Source organism: Cynocephalus volans, chromosome 15, assembly GCF_027409185.1.
Source record: "Cynocephalus volans isolate mCynVol1 chromosome 15, mCynVol1.pri, whole genome shotgun sequence".
NCBI lineage: Eukaryota > Metazoa > Chordata > Mammalia > Dermoptera > Cynocephalidae > Cynocephalus > Cynocephalus volans.
In genome coordinates this window covers 60,363,442-60,382,031 of record NC_084474.1, presented here as the reverse complement: position 1 = coordinate 60,382,031, position 18,590 = coordinate 60,363,442, and the positions used below count along the sequence as shown (strand labels likewise).

At 41.5% G+C, this 18,590-nt stretch overlaps 1 protein-coding gene across 2 annotated transcripts in view; it reads right to left on the bottom strand.

Moving 5' to 3' along the window:
• The window catches only part of OXR1 (oxidation resistance 1), a 446,972-nt gene extending 433,232 nt beyond the window's left edge, over window positions 1-13,740 (bottom strand). For both annotated transcript variants that reach the window (XM_063079313.1, XM_063079315.1), the window contains exon 1: window positions 13,587-13,740. The gene's annotated coding sequence lies outside the window, so the exon portion shown is untranslated. The remainder of the gene's footprint in view (window positions 1-13,586) is intronic.
• Between the last annotated feature and the right edge of the window lie 4,850 nt (window positions 13,741-18,590).

Genomic DNA, 18,590 nt, shown 5'->3' with positions numbered 1-18,590 from the left:
TAACCCCAAAAGAGGCAAAACATCCTGTCAGGGAGTGAAAAATGAAATGAGCTATCCTGAGATATTTAGAAAGTCTGTGTATAGAATTAATATGTAACTAGTAGTAAAATACAACCAGTGGGGAAGCAATCCCCCTATTTATCAGGGGTCCAGGAGGATCCCCATTAGACCACTACCATCCCTGGCATTTAAGTCACTCAAATGATTTCGTCTGGCATGCCAGCCCTTTATTTAGAATAAATAAAGTTTAAAAAATAATAAAGTAAGAATATAGTTATCTTGGCAAGGGAGATGTGTTCATTTAAATCATAAACAGGGAACTAAACTCACTGACATCTGAGGTTAAAGCCACCAGATTGACTTCTATCAGAGATGACTCTCTCCCCACCAAGGGCTCTGGAGATCCAGAGCCATAAATGTGGAATGGTCTAAAACTGGACAGGCCCCCTGAAAAACAAGGTTGTAATGGGTCATATGATGTCCTTACCTCTAAGGCTGTCTTGGCCCCACTATTGGTGAAGCCTCTTAAAGAGTCCAAAGAGAATCTACAGATTCTCAGATTCTCTGAAATGTCCCGATTGTACCAAGCAGTGGCACGAAACCTGCTAGAAGCAATGTCGCCTATGGAATGGCACAGCTGGTAGCTGGTAGATCGAGCACATGTGCGGTCACTTACAACACCTCAATAGTTCTGGCTTTCTAAACCAAGCCATTTGCCAAAGAAAGATTTTAGGTTCTTCACCTTTCTTGGTGCTACGAATCCCTCTGGGGGGGCAATTAAAACCTATAACCTCTTCTAAGAGTGAAATATATAGGATTTCAAAGGAAAATAAATGCAATAGAACACAGTTAGTAAATTTTAAGAGGACAAATTTGTGACACAGTATATGTGTCTCTTTTATTTATTTATTTATTTTTTTGTGACCAGTAAGGGGATCGTCACCCTTGGTTTGGTACCGCCCACACTGCGCTCAGCCAGTGAGCGCACCGGCCATCCCTATATAGAATCCGAAACCTCGGCTTCAGCGCTCCCAGCGCCGCTGCACTCCCAGCGCCGCACTCTCCCAAGTGAGCCATGGGTTCGGCCCATATGTGTCTCTTTATTAATACTTTCAATAAAAAGATCTGACAGAAAGTCTATTAATAGCTATACTTTCAATGTTGTGATGAGCCTAAATAATTTCTCAAAATATCTACAAACAACTGTAACGTGATATATTATCATCTGTGACTTCTACTGGTGACAGCTAGTACTGCTAATATTGCTGCTGTGGTTTGTGACCCACACCCATACTTAATGAAAATGCCAAATTTCAACTAGAGGTTAGTAATAATAAAGAAGTCATTTTCTGTTTTCGAGTTCAAGTACTGAGTGAATTCTATCCAAGTGTATGAACTGCAGGTTAAAAACTCCTGTTTAGGAAAGATATTAAATTAATTTTAAAGATTCTTTAACCTTGATGAATCTGTGATCAACTTGACATAAGTTTATGTAAGGGAAAAAGCTGTATATATATTTACAGAGGCCTTTGAGTTTTAAAAATAGAATAGCTTGTAAATTGGTAGTATTTTATGTATCATAATAAAAATAACTCAGCGTCTACAGGATATTTTCCTTGCTGAGCAAATTATGGTCACTCAGTTCTGGCCTTTTATTCTACCCTTATAATCAACCCTTCTAAACTACTCCTGCTTTCTACATAACTGTCTTGATCTACTTCTGAACATTTACATTTTCCAAAAGTGCCATGTTTTCATGAAACTTTCATGACTCCTGCCCTGATGGTTACCCTCAGTGATCACTGGTACAGTGTGAGGCCAGCAACAGTAATTCCCTTTATTCCTTTTTTTTTTTTTTTTTGCCAAGTAGAATTCTATTCTATAGAACACTACTACAATTTGTTCATCCATTCCTCAAATGATGAACACCTGGGTTGTTCCCAAACTGGGGCAATTATGAACACAGCTGCTATAAACATTTGAGCTTCAGGGTCCAGTCTGAGTCTTAGCCCCTGTGAACCTGGTCCTCAGGCTAGCTACTCCTTAACCTTTCTGCCCCTCCCTCCTCATGTGGCACCAAAATATACTCTGTATCTGTAGCAGACCTCCCTATTCTCCCATCCCCTGACCACCACCATTCTCCTTTCTGTTTCTATGAACTTGAGTCAGAGACACAGAGGAGAAGGCCATATGATGATGGGGACAGAAACCGGCTTGATGCATCTGTAAACTAAGGAAGACCATGGGATGCCGCCAATACTAGAAGCGAAGGGAAAGGCATGACACAGATCCTTCCCCTAGAGCCTTCAAAGACAGACTGGTCCTGCCAACGCCTTGATTTTGGACTTCTAGCCTCCAGAACTGTGAGATAATAAATTTCTATTACTTTAAGCCACCTAGTTTGTAGTAATTTGCTATGGGAGGTTTGGGAAACTAATGCAGTTATTTTTTTCCTCCATATAGTTATTGTTTAGATAATACACTCAGGGCTTTGTTTTGGTTTTTCTTTTTCCTTTCTAGTAACTCATCATCAATGAAGTCAATTTCTGTATCCTGAACCTATGTAGTGGACATCAGTTTAATGTGCATCCCCAGTACCATCAATTCCCCTTTGTCCAAAGCAAGAGATTACAGATTAAGCCTTGGGACTATCAGTCAAGATGTGCTGTTCTTTCCCTTAACTCTCTCTGTCTCTCTCCCCTCTTAATGCTGAGTCTTGAGGACAGTGACATAATGATGGAAAACAGCTAGAGTTGACCCACCCCAGCAGTGGGATCCTTTCCTTTCCAAGGCCTTGCTCTTGAGCATTTTATTCAATTCCATGATCTCTTCCATAACCACCAATGAATTCCTTTTTAACCAGAATCAGTTCCTATTTAATTCAGTTAAAGAAGTCGGTCGGATAAATTACAACATCAGAATTTCAAAGTTTCTTCTGTTTTGTCTTAATGTTTACCTTATTTTGACTTAAAATTATTAGTAGGCTCCAATGAAATTTCAGCTTCACTCCACTCCCTCCCACAAAATGATCTAAATGATTAGCTCAAAGCTTTTCTATGTACTACTATTTATAATGGATCTATTATAGTTTTTACAAATCTATGTGCTTCAGTCCACGAAGAGGAAGCTGATGGAAAACTTAAAAGAAATTAATGCATAGTTTCCAAATGAGCTACTAATAACCTTCTTATTCTTACACCCATGACGAACAGCAAAAACAATTTATAAACTGCGATACCCAAGGAAAATATCTCCATAATATTTAATGACAAACATGATGTGTGCCTGGTTCTGACACACAAAACTTCTTAACATATCACCATCAGCAGCTGTGCCTATGAGGCTAAGTTAAAATGATCTGTCTCTAGATTTTTCTAAAAATTGCTGAATGTTTCCATCCCGCCAGAACAGTTATTTTTCCCCTTGGTTGTTCATTTCATATTTCAGATAATTAAAAACTATGACTTAATTGCTCACACGGTTTTAAGCTTTCTCTGTTGTATACTCACTAATATGATTGCTAAGTCAAAATTTAAAAACATGCTGGTAAAGGAGCAAAAAATCTCACTTCAATGATTTTACTTGTATAATAGAGAAACTTTCAAGAACCTTGGTCAACTTTAGAATTTAATTTAGAGATATCGTTTTTTTGTTTGTTTGTTTGTTTTGTTTTTTGTTTGCAGCTGGCCTGTACAGGGATTGAACCCTGGACTATTGTGTTATCAGCACCATGCTCTATCCAACTAAATTAACTGGCCAGCCCTTCTTAACAATTTAGGAATCTAAACAGATCTAACAGGTCATGAATGTCCTGCTGATTCTGTAGGTTTTCACTTGTTAACTTCAACTTAACTGAAAACCACCTATGGAAAAACCAATTGCTACACTGACATACCTACCACAAGTAGATTACATTTTACAGCAGCCTAAAAGCTGGCTTTTAAAATGCAAGGATATGTGATTTTATTTTCTCATTCTGAAACATTTTAAAGTAAGGCACTTACATTTATTTATGTTACTAAACCATTTGGATGAATGAAAACAGAAGAAAATATTTTTTACTCAAAGCCATTCATCATAGCTGTTAACATTCTTTTGCTAAATGTGTGATGTATGCTTGTGACATCCCGTCACTGTGATCTGTGCAAAGAGTTAAAAAATATATGAAAGAAAAAAATCCTTAGTCCATTAATACATTAAAAATGTAAGATCATATTTTATCTTAGAATATGACTCCATTTAAGAGACTTCTGTTATAACAGCCCTAATGGGGAGTGTCAAATTTTTTAAAATATATAAAGATTTAACAAATTAACCTTTTTGGAATATTCTGCTAACTGCCCATGTTTGCAGACACTAAAAATCATTTTTTGCATAAACCTTAGCTGGTTGACTGGCCATTGCAATTTGGTATACAGATGCAGAGCCAAAGGCCAACAATGTCATGCAGGATCAAAAGGATAAATCATCAGACATTAGATAATAATAATTTACATAATGACAGCTTCTCCTGACTTTTCAGAAAATAGTGATGCTCTGACCAAGTATCTAATGTAAGAAAATGTATTAATTTGTTCCTTTAACAAACATTTATTTGTAGAAAAACATGAATTCTAGTGTCTACCCAGTTAGTCTAATGATATATATTGAAGGAAGAGAACTAACATGCATTGGTTTCATTTAAGCTTGAAAATTCTGGTCAATCCCTAGAAAGATATTTTTGGTAAGGGATCAGGAAGAATTCTCTAGTTTTTAACCATGACCCTGATGAATTGAAACCATGACTCCAACACTTTTCTTTGGGGATAAACAGTAACGCAAGTGCTGTGGTGGTTCCTTTCTAGTTATCTAGCTAGCATACAATCCCCTTCTCCAAAAAATTCCCCACCTTTCTATGGGAAAACACACCTTCCAAACCAGTGTATTCCATCTTTCTGGCCACTGTGAGTGGTGGAGGAATAGGCTCTTTACCTGATCAGAGCCAATGAAATGTGAGAGGATGTTTACTGGGATTTCTAGAAAGAGTAGCTTCCTGTGTCCTCTGCAAAAGGTACGGGGAAAGACTCCACTTCTCTAGATTTGAGCCTGGGAACATAAAGCCCTGCAAGCTTCTGGCAGCCATCCTAGAACCCTGAGGAGACAGCCTGTCAAGAATGGAGCCAGCAACATCAGTAATCATCATGGAAATGCAAATCAAAACAACCTTGAGATATCATCTCACCCCAGCTAGACAGGCTATTATAAAAAAGACAGAGAATAACAAATGCTGGCAAGGATGCAAAGAAAGAGGAACCCTCCTACACTGTCAGTGGTACTGTAAATTAGCACAGCCTTTATGGAAAACGGTATAGAGATTTCTCAGACAACTACAGATAGAACTACCATAGGATCCAGCAATGCCACTTCTGGGTATATACCCAAAGGAATGGAAAGCATCATGTCGAAGGGACACCTGCACTCCCATGTTTATTGCAGCTCTATTTAAGATAGCCAAGATATGTAACCAATCTAAATGTTCATCAGCAGATGACTGGATAAGTAAAATGTGGTATATATAGTCAACAGAATACTACTCTGCCATAAAATGACTGAAATTCTGCCATTTGCACCAGTATGGATGAACTTAGAGAAAATTACGTTAAATGAAATAAGCCAGACATAGAAAGAAATACTGCATGTCTTCACTCGTAAGTCAGAGGGAGGGGAGGAGGGAAGGAAGGAAGGAAGGAAGGAAGGAAGGAAGGAAGGAAGGAAGGAAGGAAGGAAGGAAGGAAGGAAGGAAGGAAGGAAGGAAGACCATAATAAAACATTGAACAGAACAGACCTATATTTATGAGAGTTGGCAAAGGGGGAGCGGGAGGGAGAATAGGGAGTAATTGGGTAAGGGACACAAAAAATGATTAAAATTTGCAATGATGATGATGGAGTTTGGATGTGTTGTCCCCTCCAAAACTCATGTGGAAATTTGATCCCCAGTGTGGCAGTGTTGGAAACTGACTGAGTCATGGGGGCAGATCCCTCATGAATGGATTAATGCTCTCCCTGGGGGGGGGGGGGGATGAATGAGAGAGTTCTCGCTCTATTAGTTCCTGCCAGACAGAGCTTGTTGTTTATAGGACCCTGGCACCTCCCCTCTCTCTCTCTTGCTTCCTCTTACCATGTGATATGCTTGTACCCACTGGCAGCCTGCCACTTTCCACCATGAGTAGAAGCAGCCTGAGGCCCGTGCCAGATGCAGCTGTCCCAGAATCGTAAGCCAAATAAACCTCTTTCCTTTATAAATTACCCAGTCTCAGGTATTTCTGTTACAGCCACACAAAACGGACTAAAACAGATGAACATGCTAATAATATTGATTTGATCACTACATACTGTACACAAATATTGATAGTCAACTCTGTACCCCATAAGTATGTATAAATAAAAGTAACAAAAATAAAATAAAATAAAGTACCAGCCATGACACCTTACAAAAAAAAAAAAAATGAAGAATGGAGATTTGAATTCAAATTTCTCTGATGCTAAAAGGAATGTTCTTTCAATGTTGCCATCTGTTCTGGTTTCTAATTTTAAATTTTTGATTATTCCAATTGATTATATATCCATCACCATAAATTACAAATAAGATAACATACATAATATACTTTGTAACTAACAAAGTATTTATTGAATCTAAAGCTCTACAAGAAACCACAATGGCAAGAACATTGAAGTGATTTTAACAAAAACCAAAAAACTATTAATAACAGAACTATCAACAGAACTATCTACTATAACAGCTAATCTTCAACTTTCTGATTGTCAAAAAATATATCCTAGTTTAAAGACATTATCCACGTGGCACTTTTGCTTTTAGGTTATGTTTCCCTAATGTTTACCCACTTATGTTCATCACACTTAGGAAAAAAATTTTAAAATGCTTGATCATTCTGATCATTTAGGTGAACACTTGAGGTGAAATTCTATACAAAATCAATTAGAGACCCATCAGTTACCTTTTTTGCCTCTAAAAGACTTGAAATATAACAACTGAAAAGAGAGGTTTTTGAGCTGAATATGCATTTTTAAATAAATAGAGGAAACAGGGATTGAACCAAGAAAATTAGTGTATTCTTAAGGTAGAGAAGGTATGGATGGAGACTTTGAAAAATTTAGACTCAACTGAAATGATGCTGAGTAACTACAGACCTCAGGCAAATCACTGCATAATCCTGAATCCCAAACTCTCATTTGTTAAAACAGGACATCAGACTACTTCACCTCCAAATTCTTTTTCAAACCCATCATACAACTCTTATTGTTTTCCATCTTACTTTGCTCACAAACAGCCCTTCTGACTCTGTGCCCCCTCTGCTCATCTCTCCTGGACAGTAAATATTAAAGTCCCAGAGCTAGGAAGACATATAAGCACCACCACCATTTAGTAGGTGTCTTTGCTCTAAAAATATCTTCTCTAATCCTGTAGCCAACTCTACAGAACAAAATATAATTAATTACATTTTAAAGGTGAGGAAATTGAAGTTCCATGAAGTTTAAAAACTCATCTAAAGGCACAAAACCACAAAGTAGGAATGTCAGACTTCACTGCAAAGCTCTCCATCTTCCCTAAACAGCTGTGCCTCTTTCCTTGTCAGTGGGTGGTTCAATTCTGGCTCATCAGTAAGTCTTTTCCAAATACATCCATTGGTTGTCAAGGCTGGTAATAACACACTGTTGTTCAAATCAAAATTGTTACAATCAGGCTTCATAATCTAGAAGTCAGAGATCTATGTATTGGTAAGTGGGTGGGGTCCCAGACCAAGGTCAAGCAACACGCATGTCCTTGCATAAAACAGGCTGCTGTCAGCACCCATAACTGTGCTATGAATGATAAATAGTACATCTCTTTTACCTTCTTTAGGTCAGAGACAACCCTAAATCACAAAATTAGGAGGTACTGTATCAGCCATCTTACCCAAATATTCAGATTCCAAGTAACGGCACATAATAAATATTCCAGAGATAGAAAAGAACTACTATTTATAATGAAGACTGAAAACCTCAGAAAATGTTCCAGGCTATTTGTTTCTTAAGATGAATAAGCATTTATAAACAACAGTAAAACCTTCCACAAGCAAGGTTGCCTTTTTCATGTATTGCTATTGCTCATCCTTAAGAATGATGAGCCAAAAATGAAATTTAAAAAAATCGGATACTCTCTTTGCCTTTCTTATAGCATAAATTTCAAAATTTTGCTGTGTGTGTGCAGGGTGGTTGTTCTTCAATTCAGCAAGGGCAATATAGAGTATTTGACAAAACTCCCACCTCACACTACCCTCCTTCCAGTGGGGACAATATTCGACAAGCCAGAGTTAGCAGCAAATTTGTTTATAGGTAAAAGGAGCTGCCATATTATTTCCTTTCCCCCCAAATAAATATATTCTGATAGTTGAAAGTATAGATATTACCTAGTACCCAACCAGCAGAACTGCTCAGTTCTATAGTCTTATTAGTCTTCTCAAAACAGTGCCATGCCATACTCAGTCTTTGAAAGTGTGTGTTCAAAGCCTTTGCTGCAAACCTCATAAGGACAGAACTGATTTGAAATTCTGCTTCACTTTAATCACCCACCAGTGACAGTAGTCCCACTGTCTTCAGGACTATGAGTATCAGAAGTATAAAAGGACACCCATCCATTCAACAGGTATCTACAGAGAAGGAAACCATCTCTCCTTGTTCAGATCTCAAACAAAATCTATAACCATTTTCAACAAAAAGGAAAAGGGAGATGAGAACTGGCCCCTTTCACCTCAAATTTATCATTCTCTCTTTGTCTAGGCTATAAAAATCCATATAACTATTTCCCCCTTAATGGCTTCTTCTGCCTTCTGCATTTCACCAATTGTGTTCTGAAGTCCTTTCAAGAATCAGGATATATCTCTATAACTGTTCCAAATGCAATGAAAATGAATAGCCATCTTATGTTTCTTTTTACAGATCGACTTTTAGAGACCTATAAACTATATTACTCTAAATAAACTTGGTTTCACAAATTGGTAATGCACAAAGCAGCCGGGCATTGCAAATGCAGGAGTCCCAATGTCTAGGACAGAACCTGCTACTGCTGAATTTATAAATGCTATTTGGATTTACAAACATGACTATCATTGGTTCAAATCCTATTTCCTGAGCTTTCACATAGCCCAGTGATAGGTATGCTCTATCAATACCAGTGTTGCTTACACTCACATCCTGTTTTCCTCAGTTCTTTCACTATTCCCTTGGGAAAGAGGAAGCCTTTCTCACAGCAAGAACGTTCAATGGAACATACAATTGAACAAAGCAATTAAGTTAGCTATAAGCACAGAAATTGAGATTGCCTTTGTGTGAAAAAAAAAGCCTCTCCCACTGTCTTCTTCCAAGAGAGACACAAATCTCTGTTCCACCTGGAAGCAGGAAAGAGCTGTTTGTGTTTGCATGCAGAGGAGAAAGGGAGAGGTTGCTGCGTTCTTCAGAGACTTGGCAGGAGTATGAAGTCTCTGCTGCTGCAGCAATCTCTGAGGGACCAGTAATGGCCAAGGGTGAATGGAATGGTTATTAGAACAAGAAAGGAAGTAAGCAGCCCTAATGATGATCCCTTCAGAATAAATTCTGAAACAAACCAACAAAAGAATATAGGGGTGGGAGGGTGGGACAGAGAGAAGGGGAAAAAACACTGACCAAATCTCCTTAGTTTCTCTCAGCTTCAGTGTGATAATGACAAAGCTTTTACTTAATAAGTGTTCTGAATTCCTGTATACAGGAGATATTAGATCAGTTCCCAGATCTTAACACATTTATGGGTGCAACCTATTGTTCCTCCTCTGTAGGCAATGTATTATGCTACAGGCTAGAAAGGCTAGTTGTTTCTCAGTACATGCCATGCTGTCAATTTAAAATGGAAACTAAATACATGGAAATTACACGGATTCTTACCTTCCTGTATAGGTATTCACAAATACCAAGGTTTCATTTTGGAACATTCCATGGGGCTTCTAATAAGTATTCATCTAACATTTTTCTCTGATTCTGTTCAATCACTGACTCAATGAGGAACTTACAAATTGTAATTGTAATTGTAATTTTAAAAATTAAAACCGTCTATTTGAAAATGCAATTACAAACCATGTCCAGTGAAAATAGTGAACAGTTTTAACTTACTTTCATCAGAAATGTTTACTCAGTTCACATGCACACCTGCATATAATTTACCTTTTAAAAATTCCCAATATATATTAGGATTCTTTTTAAAAGCAGAAAAAATCTTCTGCATAAAGGAAATCTCTTTAATTTCTTTCAAATAAGTGTTTTTGAACATGGGACCATTTTTCAAAGAAAGTCTTTTAATATTAACTGCTCTTGATTTCAAGATGGACTTTCAATAGGAATAATTGAAAGCATCCTAAAAGGGGTTGCATTCCATTTTAAGCATGCCCTGTTGAAAGCCAAGGTTTCTCAACTTTAGCACTACTGACATTAGGGGCTGGGTCACCGTGGTGGGCTGTCCATTTCATTGTCAAATGTCATCAGCATCTCTGGTCTGGCCCACAAGATGCCAGTAGCCCCCCACACCTCAAAGTTGTGACAGCAAAAAATGTCTCCAGTTTTTGCCAGTGCTGGGAGGGTGAGGGGGAAGATCAAACAAAACCTAAGTCTATCAATGAGATCCTTCTCTGAAGTGAGAGATTTTTCTTTTTCCACTCTGACTGACATCTCATTCTGCCTCATCAAGCCACTACACCACTTTTTTTTTTTTTTTTTTTTTGTTAATGCCTTTACCTTAGGGCAGGAAAGATTGCACTGACTATTTTCTAAGGCTTACCTGGACTTTGGAAACAATCCTCCAGAAAAATTACTGTCAAGTTAGGCTTCTACTTATGGACTAGGAACCAGCTCAAGAGTATAGTCATTTGTATTTCAAATGCAGGAAGTGGCAAGTGAAGGATTTTCTCATTTCACATTAAATTTAGCATTCACTAAATGAAGCCTTCACCTCCACATACTCAGAATGTTTTCGGGTACCTAATCTCTGCCTTTACTTAACATCCTAATCAATTTACCCAACCCCCTCCTCCTCCTTGATCCCCAAGCAAAACAATACAGGCAAACATACAAGGTCATGTTTTATTTGAATAGCATTCTGAGGAGAACAGAATTAATGGTTAAAATAATCATTTATTTCCCCTTCATATGTTCTATAATAATGAATGAAAAAAAATCATAGTAATAGTTATAATAACAGCAGAAGCCTTTTTATTCACATTTTCCACCTTACAGATATCCAGTACAATGAACATATATCAAAGGGCATATTTCAAAAGTGTATTAGAAATTGGGCCAGCCACTGTCACATGGAATAAGAGGACATGCCCAGGCCACTAGAAGCTTGCTGTCCTCTCTGATGTGTCCCTCCACGGGTCAGTCATCACCTTGCAAGACTACCTATACCACTGTCGCCAACACTTTTTCCAGAGTTCTCACTTCCCCTCATCTGAGTCTTCCCTCGGCAATTTGATGTCCTGAACTATGTCTGAGAGTTGCAAACACAATCTCAGAGACCTGCCTTCTTAGATAAGAGACCAGCCCTCTGACAGCAGACAGTAGGTACAGTTCAAGCTCTCTGTGCAGGTTTCCAGAGTTGCTTTCATCTTCCTTTCCTGCATCTGGTAAAGCCTCTCAAAATATGGCGTGGACGACACAACATGACAAGCTGGATGGAGTCTGAGAAGCCAAACCGCGGCCATGGTGACAATCCCCCGTCCTCGCTCCGCCCCCCTCCCCCAATCCGGTTTCTGATCCTGAAGCTGTTGGAGCTTCTTGCTTCTCTTCATTGGTGGGTGAAATCTTTGCTGCTCAAAGAGGTGTTTTTACATAATGATTTTTTGGACTGGTTTATTCTATTAACCTTGTCTTTTTTTGTTATATTCATAATGTGGATAAATCGGGGAGGACCCCCTCCCCAGAACCCATAATTGCTGATCATTGCCGCGCTTCTCGGCTTCTCTGGCCATTTGGAGCCATCGCACGCACTTCCCAGGTCCGCGGCAACATCACCGCGTCACCTGCAGGGGCAGCAGAGTGAACCGCGGACCCCCAGAGTGACGCCTCAGGGAAGTACCCTTGGATTCGGGAGCCCCTCTGACCGCCGGGACTCCTAGGATTCCCCTCCGCAGGGGGAGTCCGAGGTGGGAGCAGCCCGCAACCGAGTTCTTGGAGTGCTGAATCATAGCAGAAGACCCGCGTCAGGTCTGGGGTATAAGGAGACGCGGGAGAGGTTAGAGAAGAGCATCAGTGGATTAGCACAGAATGTGACCCTGGGGAAAGGAGGCAGAAGAGACGTAGGAAAGCACGTTTCCCTTAATCCCCTCCCCGTGCCACCCATGGATCCCTGGATCTTCTTGTCATGGAGACAGACTGCAGCAACACACACGATCCCGGGCCGGGAACACGCACACACGCACACTTGCACGCCCCGCCGCGAGTTGCACGCTGCAGACTTCTGCCTGACTTCCCAGCCCGAAACGCCGCGCCTCGGGGAAACCCACGGATTCCCGTGGCCTAGGACAGACAGACACCACTCTCCCCCACTCCCCGCAACACACACATTCAGACCCTACATTGCACCTCGAGGGTGCCAGGAACCATTTAAGGAAAGCCCCGGCAGCTTTCCTGTAAATGACTACAGTCCTCGCTGCCTGATCTCTGTCCAAATCTACAAACTCGCCTACGGTGAGCCGAGGCGCGTCCGAGCCAGGTAGGAGATGGAAGAAGAGCCTGGCTGCAAGGAATCTTAGAATACCGCTCCTAAATCACTATTCCAGGGGTCGCACCGTAGCTTCCAACCCTTTCCTGAGCATTTCGGCGCCCACCAGCAGCCCTGCTCCTCAGCCCGATCCCTTCACCCCAATCCCTCAGCGATTCTCTAGCCGGGCCACTTTCTGCATCCATTCTCCTTCCAGCCGGTTCCCAACGTGTGGCCTCGCGCACTCCCTCCGAAGACTTTCAAGGCTTCCTTCTCCATTGTTATATCTCTTTAACCTTATACTAACTCCCCCAAATGATCCCACTCCACCCGCCCATCCGGAGCCCACTGTCCCTTCCACCGGTGTCCTTTGCTCTCGATCAAATCCGCTTTCCAGGCGCCCCACTTTCCATCCATCTTCCTTCCCGCCGCTCTGGCCAGGACACACTCGCCCTCTACTCTGCCCGCAACACATCGCTCCCACCCTACACCGAGGACACCCCGCTTTCCCTCTGCGGCTGTCCCCGACCGGGCTCCCCAGCCAGCACCGGCCCGCTCCCCTCCCTCCTGGCGCGGTCCTTCCCTCTTCCCAAGTCCGCCCTCTCGGCCCCCTCCGGAGCCAATTCTGCCCTCCTGCTCTGCCTGTCGCCCCTGCTCGAGTGGCCGCCCGTGTTCCAACTGGCTAAGAGGCTCAAGAGAGGCGCCGGGCACAGAAGGCAGAGGCCAGCCGGCTCTCCGGGGTGCCAGCGGCGCCTCCCGCTTGCCAGCCCGGGTTACTCCGGGCTCCCAGCCCTCGTCTCACTGCCCAGCGGCCTCACAAACTTACTTGCGGGTCGCCAGGAGGGGGCTGCGGTGAGCGGCGGCGGGCCCCGCGGCTGCGAGTGCGCCCCTCTCGGCGGGGCTGGGCGGCGCGGCGCGGGCGCTGCGCTCCTGCGGCCGCGCGGTGAATGGCTCAACCTGACGCAGCCCGGCTCTGCCTCCGCTGCCGCCGGGGCCGCCGAGCGCTTCCAGACATGCTCAGTTTCCGGACCTGCCCGCGTGGAAGCTACCAAGAGCGAGCGGCGGCGGGGGGAGACCGAAAGGAGCCGCGAGCCGGAGGCTACCACGACAGTGGCCCGGGGGGGGGGCAGGGAGCGACGCACAGCTAAAAATAGCTCCTGCGGAAGCCACCCGGGCTTAAAGCGCGCCCCACCCCGTGCGCGTCCCCGCCGCCCGGGCTCTGGCTCCTGAGCTCGCCGCCTCCTGGTGGGCGCCGGCCGGCACGAGGAACCCCACCCGGTGGAACCGGAGCCTCCCTAAGGGGCAGCCGCACGCTTCGCCGGAACCGACCCTCCTTCCCGATTTCGGGCTCCCCCCGGCTGGGAACCCTAATGACAGGTGCTCGCCAAAGAAACGGACAAAAGTTGGGTTAAAGCGATGAAAAAGCTTCTCTGCTACAATGAAATTTGTTCAGACGTGTGGAGGGGGAAAAAAATTTTCGTATGCATGAATTTGCTGGAAGGAACAAATAGGAAAGGAGGGCGATGTCCGACAGCCTAGGGAGAGGGCCAAGGGCCAGCGTGGGCGGGCCGAAGGGGGAGCTGAATTTGCTGGAAGGAACAAATAGTAAAGGAGGGCGATGTCCGACAGCCCAGGGAGAGGGCCAAGGGCCAGCGTGGGCGGGCCGAAGGGGGAGCTGGAAAGAGCTTCTGAAATTCACAATTCTTCCCAGGGCGTTTGTGACTACTGGTTTCTCAGCGTTTTCCATAATTGGTTGCCACCCACCCTGACCTTGGAGATTTTGTTGTTCCTGTTACCTGATCCGTAAATTACTTCTCACTTTCTGCCTCCCTCCAACCCGGCCTTAAATTGCAAAAAGGAAAGGGCGCAAACTCCAGATGGGTGGATTCTGAGACCTGAACTGGAACGAGGGGGTGGTCCTGTTGCTGAGCGAGGGTCAGGATGTGCCCCAAGTCTCCTGAGTGTCCAGCAAACAATCTCAGTCTAAGGGCCTCTCAGAACCACCTGCAAATTAGCTATTTCCCGCTATTAATTTAACTACATTCTACCTTAATTCCTGATTTATTTTCTAATATTCCTTCCTTTTAAAGTGAAAGGTACAAATGTTTCCTGGATCAAATTGCAGTCTTATTTCATTCACCACTCACAAGCAGCCTATGAGAGAATGTTTATTACTCCTGTTTGACAGATGAGGACGTTGAAGTTCAGAGATGCTCATCTTTTGCCCGGAATAATGTAGTGTTGAACCCAAGGTTTGCCAGACTAGAAACTTCCATGGTTTCTGCATAACCTATTCCCCCGAATCAATAGTTTTACCTGAGATAAAGGCTCAAGAAATTTAGGAACTATTCTCTGTGGAGTGTTAACAGTTGATAAAAGCTGACTGAGAGTTTTCTCCACTATTTTTCCCCAAATTTCTTTCTGGGCATTCGCAGCTTAGATTTGTGTGTTCTGTTGAAAGTAACTGTGCTTCATTTTTATTCATTCATTCAGAAATAATTTACTGAGAATCTTCTAAGATCAATGCATTGACTAGGAATGTATTTAATAAATATCTCACAGTTCAGATCTTTGATAAATCTTTCTTTTGTCATTGTTACAATTTAGTGAGGCTTTGCTCACCCTACTACGTGATGCAGGTGTGCCTTCTTACAGAACTGTAGTGGTATGTGTCTAATTGGGTCAAGATGTCCTCCCTCCCAAGCAGCTGCCTTCCATCCCCAATAAAACTTACATGTCATGTCCAGCCCCCAATAGATAATCAATTAATGTTTGATCTTTTCCATTTTTACTAAGGCTGCAAATGTTATCTCCAGGACCAGAGCCACTTTGTAACAACCATTTTCTTAATTTTCCATGGCTTATTCATTGGGAAGATGAGAATGGAATTTCTTAGGGTATCCATTCCTTTTTGACAGTGGTGAAAGAAGATGAAGGATGAACTTTGTCTTCATCCCGGTTTTTTTCATCCTTCCTTTTTCAGTAATTATTCTTAAGGTGGTATGATCCTCTGAACATCTTCATGCTAGAGCATATATATTATACATCATCAGGGCAGGTTTTGATTTCAAAGACTTTATGCTTTCCTACCTAAATGTGTAATTCAAAAACATATTGTATACAGGGCTCTTAAGAACAAGTGACAGAAATTCAGCTCTAACTGAGACAACAGCCCGTGTAACTCAGATGTACAAGTGGTGGTGGGGCTCGTCCTGGGCTTCACAATGTCAGGAAAACTATGATTTTCTCTCTCTCAATTGCTCTCAGCACTGCTTTCTATGTTGACTTTATTCTTCCTCAGATTATATCTATAGTGCAATTCCAGCTCTACACAGATAACAAAGTTCGCAATCTTACACAGAGATCAAGCTTCTTCCACTGGTGAGCAGATCAATCTTTGAAGAAAGATTCTGGTTGGTTGTTCTTGTTCACAGGAATAACCTTGTGCATCCTCCTGGGGAAGAAAGATTCTCAAAAGAAGGGAAAATATCCAGTTAGCAGAAGAAGGGATAGGGGGTGCTTGCAAGATAAAATTAATAAATATCCACTACATTCATGGGCTGGCCTGTTTCCCCATGGAAAAAAAGGACAGCAAGCCTGGTGGGATATCTGTTGGTTTGAGTTACTCAGAAATGAGCAAAAGAACAATGATGCTTTGGAGTAAATTTTCTAATCTCCTTTTAGGCTCAGACAAATTAATTTGCCTGCCTAAGGGTAACAACTAGTCCCTTCTTTCTTGCCTTTTCATATGGGAAAAGGATATTATTAAAGTCCTTTTTTCTTTTTTTTTTTTTTTTTTTTTTTTTGTCGTTTTTTCGTGACCGGCACTCAGCCAGTGAGTGCGCCGGTCAGTCCTATATAGGATCCGAACCCGCGGCGGGAGGATCGCTGCGCTCCCAGCGCAGCACCCTACCAAGTGCGCCACGGGCTCGGCCCCTTTTTTCTTTTTTGATTTAACATACTTGATCATTATGTAAACCATCTGATTATTAAGTGGGTTCTTTTCCCTTTTGCCTCCAAACCTGAACAGATGGGGGGTGGGGGGCGGGGAACACTGCTGTCTCTACAGCTACTGTATTATTTTCTTTCTTATGGGTCACTGCTAGAATTATTTAAATAATTGGCTATCCTTCCTTTTTCTTTTTACTTATTATTGAATATCATGCAATCATTAATTGCCTTCTTTATCATGTGTTTATAAATAAATGAAAGCAATCCATGAATCACTTTATTTAAAGTGCATTTTATACTTATACTAAAATCATCATATCCAGGACCTTTTCCTTGACCTTCTTTCTCACTGACTTCTTTGCACATTGTCATCCAGAAACTCTTCTCTCAGCTTCTGTCACACCACACTCTCTTAATTCATACCTCTGATTATTTTTCCTTTCTTTTCCTGGTTCTCCTCTTTTATCTTACCTGTAGCTCTTTGTCCCTCTCTTACACTACTCTTCCTTTTGTTTTAGTTATCTGCATGCTTGCTTTTCCTTCCCCACTGAACTGCAAATTCATGGAGAATTAAGAGTATGGCAAATTTACATATGTGTGTATTTTTACCTTCTTCAGTGCTCGATAGATGCTTGCTGAAGCATTGATGGCTTACAAGAGGAAGGTGACTATTTAGGTCTGAACAAGGGAACTCCCGGGGTGAGCACTGAGTCACTTGATTTCAGGAAGAAGAGGAACTATGGAGAAAGCTGTTGTTGGAGGTAGGATGCATGTGATATTGACTTCGCATATTTCACCATTTTGTCTGGGGATAGCTCTAGATAGCCCCTTGCTCACTCCTTTATTTTTTCTTACCGAACTTCTCTAACTTTGAATTCCTTCAGTATGATCTGTGCCACACTGCCAAGCATCTCATTCTTCCACATTGGCAGTGACCACCGAGCATATTCCACTTCTGTTACATAGAGGCAGCTCATTTTAGACACTTGGATACTGAGCTGCCTCTCTATTGCACTTCTTTCATTCCAAATTGGCTTTTAAAAAATCAGAACTATTGAAAATTTGAAATAATTAATATATGAGTTATTTAAGAAAAAAGGAAATATCAAGACAGCTTCGTTAAGAGCTATTAAATGATTGTCTTCTTGATAGCTGATATTTTCCCATTGTGAAAAAAATTTTAAATATGGAGAATTAAATGGGAATAATTCAAAGTCCCTCATGTCCATATTTTTCTTTCATTTAATGACTATAGATAAATGTCATAACAGATCATTTAATGATATCTCCTAAAGATATATATGTTCATTTTCCCCCTCTGTTTGTACTTTAAGGCTAAAACTGCTTTAGGTAATAGTCATGTGACATTAATGATTCTCAGAGTATTTGTGAATCAAAGATGCTTCTTGACTAAAAGACTTAGCTCTGATGGCCCTTTCCTGAGGGAAGAAGAATGTGACTAATTATGTACTTCAGATATCAGGCTGCTCTTTTCTTGCCTCTAAATCTAACACAAACATGACTTAGTTATTGAACAAGCAGCAAGGTTTTGAGAAAGCTGCAACTCTTTCACTTCTCTTTGAGTCCAATGCTACAATAACAAATATTTTTAATGTATGATCTCAGATTCTCAAGTATTATCAAGAAATATGACCATTAATTTATTCTGTAATGTTTTTGAATATAATAATTTCAAAATACCAGTCTGCACCAATTAATAATAATAATAATAATATTCAACATTTATTGGTACTTCCATGTGTCTCGCTCTGTGGTAGGCACTCCTTCTGCATAATACTTATCATTTAATTTTCATGGCGATCCAATGAGGTAGTATTCACTTAGCATAGTTTTGGTTGTACAGTCATCCCTCCTTATC